The following is a 9,600-nucleotide window of genomic DNA, read 5'->3' on the forward strand; positions in this document are numbered from 1 at the left end:
GAGACTATTCAGCAAACTTTCATGACGGTTAAAGCCGTTGAAGTAACTCAACTAGAACAACCAAAACAATAATTGCTGAATCCAATTCTATAATAGCCCAAAAGTATTCGCGCGTGGGACTCAATTAATATTACTAAAATTTGCATACTTTAAAATAATATTAACTATTATATGCAAAATTCTAACAAAATATATTATTTCACAAAATTTTATTACTCAGTTATAAATATTTAGGGTCTTAATGTATATATCTATAATGTATTACCTATATCATGGATCACCAAATGGCGGTTCGCGGCCGCATACGATCCGCCAACACATTTTATCCGGCTCGCAGACAAAGAATAAATAACACACATAATGACAACATTAAATGTGCTATTATTGTAAATTATTATTTTTGTTAAATATTATTGGTTTTTTAAACAATGTAAATATGTACTTAGAATTTTTATGGCCCACGGAAAATTTTCAGATTCCTAATGTGGCCTTTCAAAAATATTAATTGGTAAAAAAACAATTAAGATAAATAAAATATGGTTTTTTGTAAAACATTTCTATTAATTGTATTGATAAACCTTCTCAATATGATTTGAATTTAAATAAAACGTTGTATCTTTAAAATTTTAACAAAATATTTAAATACTTTAAAAGTAAAAAAGATATTTGAAAATACATCAAAGTAAAATTATTTTAATAACTAATTTTGAATTAAAGATTACTTTTTTACATTAATGCATCAAGCCATAGTTATTACAATTATTTTTCTATACTAGCTTTATGCCTTTATATGAAAAATGCGGTGGCCCATCTTTACCATATTAATTATTAATGTACTTACACGGTGCATAAATTAATATATCTATAAATATATTTTTTTTTGTACTAAAAATAATAGTCGTGTTCATTATTTCTTGTTGAATTTTATAAAATTTATATACTTATTATATAATTTTCTACTCGCAATTGTTTTTGTTTAATTCGAATGTAAACTATAATTATTATTAATACTAGCTAATAATAATATTCGCTCTCTTTTTTAGCATACTGATCAACTCAAAATTGATTTAACCACGTACAATATCTGTGTAACATACTGATACTAATGCATTAAATTGATTGATTATCATCCTTATGTAGTATGTACCTATGTTTAATGTGTTATGCAAGTACGTAACTGCTTTTGACACTGGTCGTCCTCATAATGGATCTATCTGTAGCGCAGAAATAATATAATCATCTTCAACACAACTCAACATTAAGGCCATTAGGCCTACACGTCTTCCTACAGAAAATTATCTACAATATTTGAAATACCTCATGTAAATTGAGTCAATAGCTACAGATATAAATACTCAGTCAAATATAATAGACTCTCTTTTACATGTATTTATACAGGTATATTTAGTACGTATATCATACGAAACAGTGGTGTATGATGAGAATGGGAGAGGGGGGTCTAAAGCACGTCTAAACCATAGCTAAATTTTCAAATACCTCACCTAAACGTCTGCAACTATTAAACTGAACACAATAAAAATAAAACTATATAATATCCAATATTTTTATAATTACACGTAAAAGTTTTTTTTTTCATAAAATGTTGTGTATATTTTATATTTAATAACACAGTTAGAACTAAGACACTAACATTATTTTTCAAACATATGTAATTTAGTAACAACTGAATAATTATTTATTTTCAAATCCCTCCTACCACCCCCTTATAAACATTCCTGCGTAAACTACTGATACGAAACAACACATTCTAAATAATTAAGTTCTAGACTTACTAGAAAAATACTGAGATGCCGCCATTTCCTCGGGCCATCAATCATGTTTTAAAAAAAACTCATAAATGACTTTTATTATGTAGACTGTACTATATAGTAGATTTAAAAGTTAAAGTGAGTATTTTTATTTTTAATAAAGACCAATAAATAATTTTTTCTAAATAAAAAATTGTGGTTACCCGTTTAAAAGTATATACCTTCTACAATTTAGACCACAGTCTATGAGGTCGCGAATTTATACCACAGTCTTTATCGGTTGATGTAACGACATCGATAAGTAACCAATATGTTTTCTTATAGACTTACATGCAGCCTCTAACCGTTATTACCTACAGACTCACCGTATACGTTTGATTTTCTATAGTAAAATTACTCTCAATTAAACTATATAATATCTACCACAAGTGGTGATTTTTAAATTATTCTAGGAGGTTCTTTTGATATGTTATTATACAAAATTTAATTCTTACATAAACAAAAGAAACATAACATACCTAGTATTTCAAAAATGTTTAAAATTACAAAACAATTAATCAAGTCGTCAATTTCAAATTTTTGTGAATTTACAATATATATTTTGATAGACCCATAACGCATAAGCGTAAGTTATGTGAAAATAAACCATATTATAATTATTTACATAAATGAATAAATGATAAATTTAATATTCTAATGTCAAAGAATTATATATTAACATTTTAAAATAAATAATATTAAGAAAAATTAAAAATTACATTCATAACACAAAATCATCTACTTAAATTAAATTTTAAAATCAACTACATATTATGTGTGGAAATAATATGGATACCTAAGCACTTTGTAAATTAAAATCAAAATAACTAAAATTTTAACTAACCTGGATCTTAAATATTTTTCAAGTTTGATTCAAATTATCGTTTTAATATAGGTAGGTAATCTTAGATTAAATGAATATTTTTGTTTATAAACTCGTAACTGCCGACTGTGAACTGGTTACTGAATCGTATAACAAGAATACATTATACAACTTCCACGTTCGACGGGCGCAATGGCTGAATATTGAATACCTATAGTGTATCGATTATCAGTTTATCGCTGCTAATGTACGTTCTCCAAAGTTCGAACGGCCGAACACTATTATTATAAACAAATACCAATAATAAATATCGCAAACGTTGTCGTTTCGGGGAAAATATAATTACCTAAATAGCTGAAAAATACCTAAATAGATTTTGCTAGCTGTAACAAAAATTTAATTATGGGACATACAGTTAAAATCGCCAAATTTATGTAAAAAGCGTATATTATGCATATTATGCGCACATAAAAATCGTAACAGGTATAATACTCTTTTTCAAATAAGAACGCACCAAACGGTGGACTAAAACCTGTCGAAACACATGCATGTCCGTCCCACTCCAGAAAATTTCATCCGACAAACGTGGTGGTGTTGATAGCTATAGTACCCAACAGAAGGTGACCAATTGTAGAATGATTATTAAATTTATGGGAAGAGCATGTGATAGTGATATAGTATAAATTTGTGACATAGGAGAGATCCAGGCCTCCTTGGACTTCCCTCCCGTAAACCAACCGCTGAAAATATTTAGACGAAACGAGTTTTAAATATGTATTTAAAGCTTCTTGTATAATACACTACTCAGTACTCATATACGACATACAGCCATACCATTATATCCCTGCAGCACAACACATTATACTCATAACTTGCAGATTATAAGCCTCTCGCCACTTAGCGTTTCTTTTACTTGTCCAAAAATCTTCTGCAATATTTGTTTGTCACATAGATAATACATGAAACGATGATAATCATTATACATTATATATGGTTTTTCATCACCTTAAATAGTTAGGTATTTGAACTGCTTCGTTCTTTTAAAATTTTGTTTATTGACATTTAGAGTTGGATATAAACTCATTGTGCCTTATCTTTCTACGACCATGTTTTCCATTGCATTCTCATTTATACGAAATCCAACTTTTAGAGCTGCTTTTTCAAGCCCACATAATAAAGATCTAAATCCGTTTATCCTCTTTGGGGTGTAATATTCATCTTTCTTATTATAATTTCTCTGTTACTTTATTGAATAATACAATTAGTAATATAACGTTTCTCTATTTTAATCCTCATTAAATAATATTGAGTTTGTAGTAATAAACGACTTTTAATTTTGAAAAATGTTTCTGAAATGCTTGTCTCAATTGATTTTAATAACTTAACCAGGTAATGGAACACTCGTGATATTTATCAAGCTCTCCGTGTGGAATATGGATGCTATCATATAATACCTTCTTAAAATCAACAAAAATTACTTGCATTTCTTTATCAAACTCTCAGTTCTTTTTTTAAATATTTGTCTTAAAATAATTATCTAATTCATAGTCTTCCTGGCCTAAACCTCACAGTGCACGGTAATTATTAATTATACTTGTTTTTCTTTTATTCTTGCTAATATACTGTTCAAAAAATTTTAAAAGCTACATTTATAAAAGAGTTACCCCACAATAATTATTATAGTCTTGTATACTTCCTTTTTATATGTATCGGACAAATCACTGCTGTTTTCCATTTTTTGTTGCCAAGCCTCACAAATCACTTTATATAACTTTATAGCCATTTTTTCATCTCCTTTTTTGAGAAATTCCGGCTGAATATAATTTTATAGGAAGATCAAGATTTATTATTTTTAACATATTTATTTGCAATTTTATTTCTACCAAAATTAATTCTTCACAACCATGTTCTTTTCAGGTCTCACACTTAAAATAAAAGACTGGTTCTTCATATTCCAACAATTCTTCAAAGTGCTCGCTCATGTTTTTGCTACAATTAACTTGTAATTATTAGCAAGAGCCATCGTTATTCCTTTTTCTTTAATATTTTATTTTTATTGTATCCACCTCAAAAGCAGTTTACTCTCTTAAATATATTTCTAACTCTATACATTTTATAGAGTAAATACACTTAAAAAATCGAAAAATCAGAATTTGAATAGACGCATAATTTAGACCCTATACACGTAATAAACTTTAAACATTAGAAACGTAGATACTTAGCATGGATCAAAGTAAGAGGAGGGACGATCATATACTAGGATGCGTTTTAGGGTGATCCTTTTATTATAAAACACTCAATATTTCAAAAAATATTCATTTTTTTTCATAGTTTCAAGTTGTTAAAAAAAACAACGTTTTTATTAAAAAGTTATATTTTTTATCTTTATATTTTTTAAAGCTTTATACTTTTTTGAATGACAACATAGTTTTAATTTCATATTCCAAAGCAAAATAATTTTCTGAGTATTTTGATACATAAAAATCGAGTTTAGGGTGAGTAGTTTATGAGTTATAAGTATTTAAAGTTTTGATGCGCGAATTGGAGTGGTGCGAGGTTACGGGTTACCCCGCAAAATGTTTGTCCACTACTCTGCTTGTCTAAACTTTAAATACGTAAAACTTATAAACTACTCGTCTCAAATTAGATTTGTATGTATCAAAATACTCAAAAAGTTATTCTGTTTTAGAATATAACATAAAAACTCTATGTTATCGTTCAAAAAAGTAAAAAACTTTAAAAAATATTTAAAAATGTAATTTTTTAATAAAAACGTTGTTTTTTAACAACTTGAAACTATGTAAAAAAATATTTTTAAAAACATGAATACTTTTCGAAATAACGAGTGTTTTATGATAAAAGAATTACCCTGTAATATGGTCGTATTTGTTGTAACAAAAATGTATTTAAATTATTTTTTTTAATCTCGTCATTATACATTGTCGCATTAAAAAAATTGTTAAACTTCGAACTTTCGAACTAAAAAACTTTGTGTCTTAACAGCTATGGTCATATTTTTATTTATATTCAGTAATCAAATATGTATTAAATGAATTGTTAGTGTCAGATATTGACATTGATACCAGAATGAGGATGATAGCAAAAAATTTCTATATCATCAGATAGTAAAAATTTTGAATATCTACATTGAACACCTACGATGTTATACGCATTATGTAGGTATAAGACTCAAGGAATATGATATAAATAATAATAAATTTTATTTTTTTATGACAGGCACTCTTCAATAAAACTACATCCACCTTAAACTTGGTTTATCTCTAAAAACCATATAACTCTAAAGGATTTAATAGGTATTTAAGTGTTCAAATATGAAGAATTAAAAATTTAAATTACTAATATAGATACCTAATATATTATAATTTATACTACATGGTCTATATCCTTAGAACGACCCCTAATTGTAAATGTAATAATATAGATACGATACACGATTTTTTAAAAAAACTCAAGTAATTATACTTATAATGTTGAAATCATTTTAAGAAATCGACCAATAAATTTTACATTGTGAGGAAAATTATCATAATCACACTACTATGGTCTATAATATTATCTAAACCAAATTATACGAACGCTATTCGCTATCTTGTCATTAAATACCAAAACCTTACACCATTTATCATCGTGTAGTTAACCGAATCAAAATAAGATGGATACCTACCTACGTAATACATTATACATGTATACGTAGTTAGACATTTTTCTAGTCACTTAAACTAAGTTCAATAAAGTTTATAAAGTAAGTAATGATAATAAACGAGGCTAGATAAAAATAACGCGTGGAAGAACTGCACGTTACAAACGACCAACCCACGTGGTATAGTAAACATACGCTAGCGACGTTATTGACTTATTGGACTTTTTCATCGAAAATATATTTTATAACCACTTGTGTTTTTTTCTTATAAAATTGTTTTTACGTGCGTCAATGCAAAAAACTGGAAAACCACGTAATAAATTAAATTATAATTAGTTACTTAATATTGTTTTGTAAAATGAAAAGAACGTTTTCATTGTAATTCATTTCGAGATGTTGTGTTGGAAAGTTTGTTAAAGCTGCAAATCCATAAAATACATATTTATTTTAAGCGATAATTATCGTACTTGATATATGAGCACAGTTCTAGTATAAATGGTTTTTCAAAATCGAATACAAATTCTAAATAACATCATAACTATACCTACTAAGTATTTAAATTTTAAAATATACAACATATTTGACTAAATTCTAATGGAATTAAATTACAATACTTGAAAGTACTTTACGCACCCAGTAAAGAATTTTCACCAAAAAATACACATCATTGTAAAATCAAAAATTCCCTCAGAATTTACTAAAAATATAAACCTATTTCCTGTTTATGTTGATCGTTCTGGAAAAAGTTTAAATATTTAATTTATCTCTGTTCTCTGTATCTATCAATGTTCAAACAAAGCGAATGTAATATATTGTATTTATGATTTAAACACGTTTATATATATTAGATACAGTATAGATAAAAAGTAAATTAGATGATAAACATTATGTCATTATAGATTCTATAATACTTCTATATAATAGAAGTTACCGACTCGATAGATTAATAAACATGCTAGTTTGATTTTGATATAATCCAACTCGTAGGTACTCGTACGTTCAAATTTGATTTTGAAGTCAAAATATATCTAACATATAAGATATTTAAAGATGAAGAAATTAAATTTTCAGATATCTATCTAATAGATAAGCATTTTAAAATGTTATGAAAAATAATTAAATAATTTGGCTTTTGGATCCATGACACATTGACACATTGTCAAAACATAAAAAAGGTAGGTAGATATGAGTGACTATGATTTATTTTCATTGGATTTCATAATAGGTATCTCAGTGTTTCTTAAACGGGGTTCCGCGACACATAGTGTTCTGTTAAAACGTATGGTTATAAGAAAGGTGCCGTGAGCATAAAAAAGTTGAGAACCATTGAGGTACCTAATAACTAATGAATAATGATATATGAGCATATAGCAATTATATCACATTAAGCAGATACCGGTATTACTATACATATACGCATGCTTGTATAGATATTATTTAGGTCAAGGCCATAACCACAAAAAAAATTTGGGGGGGGGGTTTATAAATATGTTATATTATACAAATTTTAAATATAATAGGCATTTAGACCTATTCAATCTAATTTCAAGAAAAAAATTCGTGTCTGAACCCTGAACCCCCCCTGGCTACGCCCTTGGTTACAGAAGCAAGCATAAAGCATAACCAATGAGTCAGAATCTTTCCATAGCCATTATAAGTCTATAACGCTTAGTTTTATACATCTCATCCATCTACTTAGTATTTACCAAGTTATACATATTTTATTCAAATCGAATCTCATTTAAAAATATATAATATAAAACAACAAAATCTTAAAGGCTCGTAAAGAGCAAGAAGAAAATATTGCATTTATAATAAATACTCACGAAAAAAATATAAAAGTAATGAGATATCTTTAAATAATTATTTGCTGACATTAGGACCATGTTTTGTGCTAAAAAGTTATAAGAACTTGATTTCTGTTATTTATATATATATATATATATATATATGCGTAATAATAATTTACTGTCTTACCATGTAAGTATTATTTTTATATTTTTGACTACCTACGTATTACGTTATTATTAATGTTGGTAAATTTTTTGGATTTATATTTATTTAATATTTGTGTTTGCTCAAAGAAAAAAGGTAAAAGGTGCGCAATCGTGTTGCACCATGCATAGGAACTGAAATCGTGCTTTATATAGGTAGGTATATATGTATTTTCTAAATTCTAAACAAATATAAGTAAGAACACAGTCAAGAGACACCGAACAAATTTAAATCAATGTTGGGCCTAAATTATCGCATATTTACTACAGACCAATTTGATACAGATTCAGAGATATATAATATACTATATACTTTCGGTACAGAATATACAGATAAAATAAAGGTTTATATTGAATAGAGGGGAAAATTGGATCGTTGTTTATAGTTCATATGAGAAGGATAAGTAATAGAGGAATCATCAATAAACATAAACTTATAGTTGAAGAAAATTAGGAATATGGACAGTAACAGGTTACCTGTTACAGGTGAACAAGTAAGTTATTTGGTAATATTTGAGTAATAATGGATAGAATTATAGAATAATCGATTTTACTAGTTAAGATATTGGATTGGATAGCAATGAAAGATTATCCACATGTATGCAATTCTTGAGAGAATCTTGAGACTGACAAAAAGGAATTGCCATTGCAATTTTTCACTAGCGAATGCAATAGAACATCTAGAATCCAGGGAAGCAACCTACCGTAATCGAAGATAGGCTGTTCAAACGTTTAATATAGTTCACTGAAAGATAATTAAGTAAAAAAAGGTAACTAGAAAGAAATCATACGAGGCATGAAGAATAAAATCTAAAATATTGAACGCTTTGCAAGTTGCAAAACAAGGTTGTTAATAGGTGAGATGACGTGAAACTGGAGAGAGTATAAGAAACACAGATGACAGATCATTAGTCATCTACAGGTTTAGTGGAATAATTTTTATTTGATAAGGAAAAATTATAAGCATATTTATAAATTTAAACACAGAACATTTGAGAATGTTCAAAGAAAAACTTTAAGATTCAACCCAATCAACCAACATATGAGGTCATCTCGAAAAAGTAACTGTCAAAAAATAGGCGTTACGTACAGTTAAATTAGAAGTTAAACATCATAATTCATAGAGTATCGATAAAACAGAATTTTAGAGCAAAAAAAAAAAAGAGGATAAAATACATAGTATCTTATTGAAGATGTCAAAGTAAAAAAAAAACAAATTGGATAGAATCATTTAAGAACATAAATTATTTATCACCAAGATACAATCCAGAAGAGTAACGAAATTAAGGATCATTTATGTACTAATTAGATTAA

This window comes from Rhopalosiphum maidis, chromosome 2, assembly GCF_003676215.2.
Source record: "Rhopalosiphum maidis isolate BTI-1 chromosome 2, ASM367621v3, whole genome shotgun sequence".
NCBI lineage: Eukaryota > Metazoa > Arthropoda > Insecta > Hemiptera > Aphididae > Rhopalosiphum > Rhopalosiphum maidis.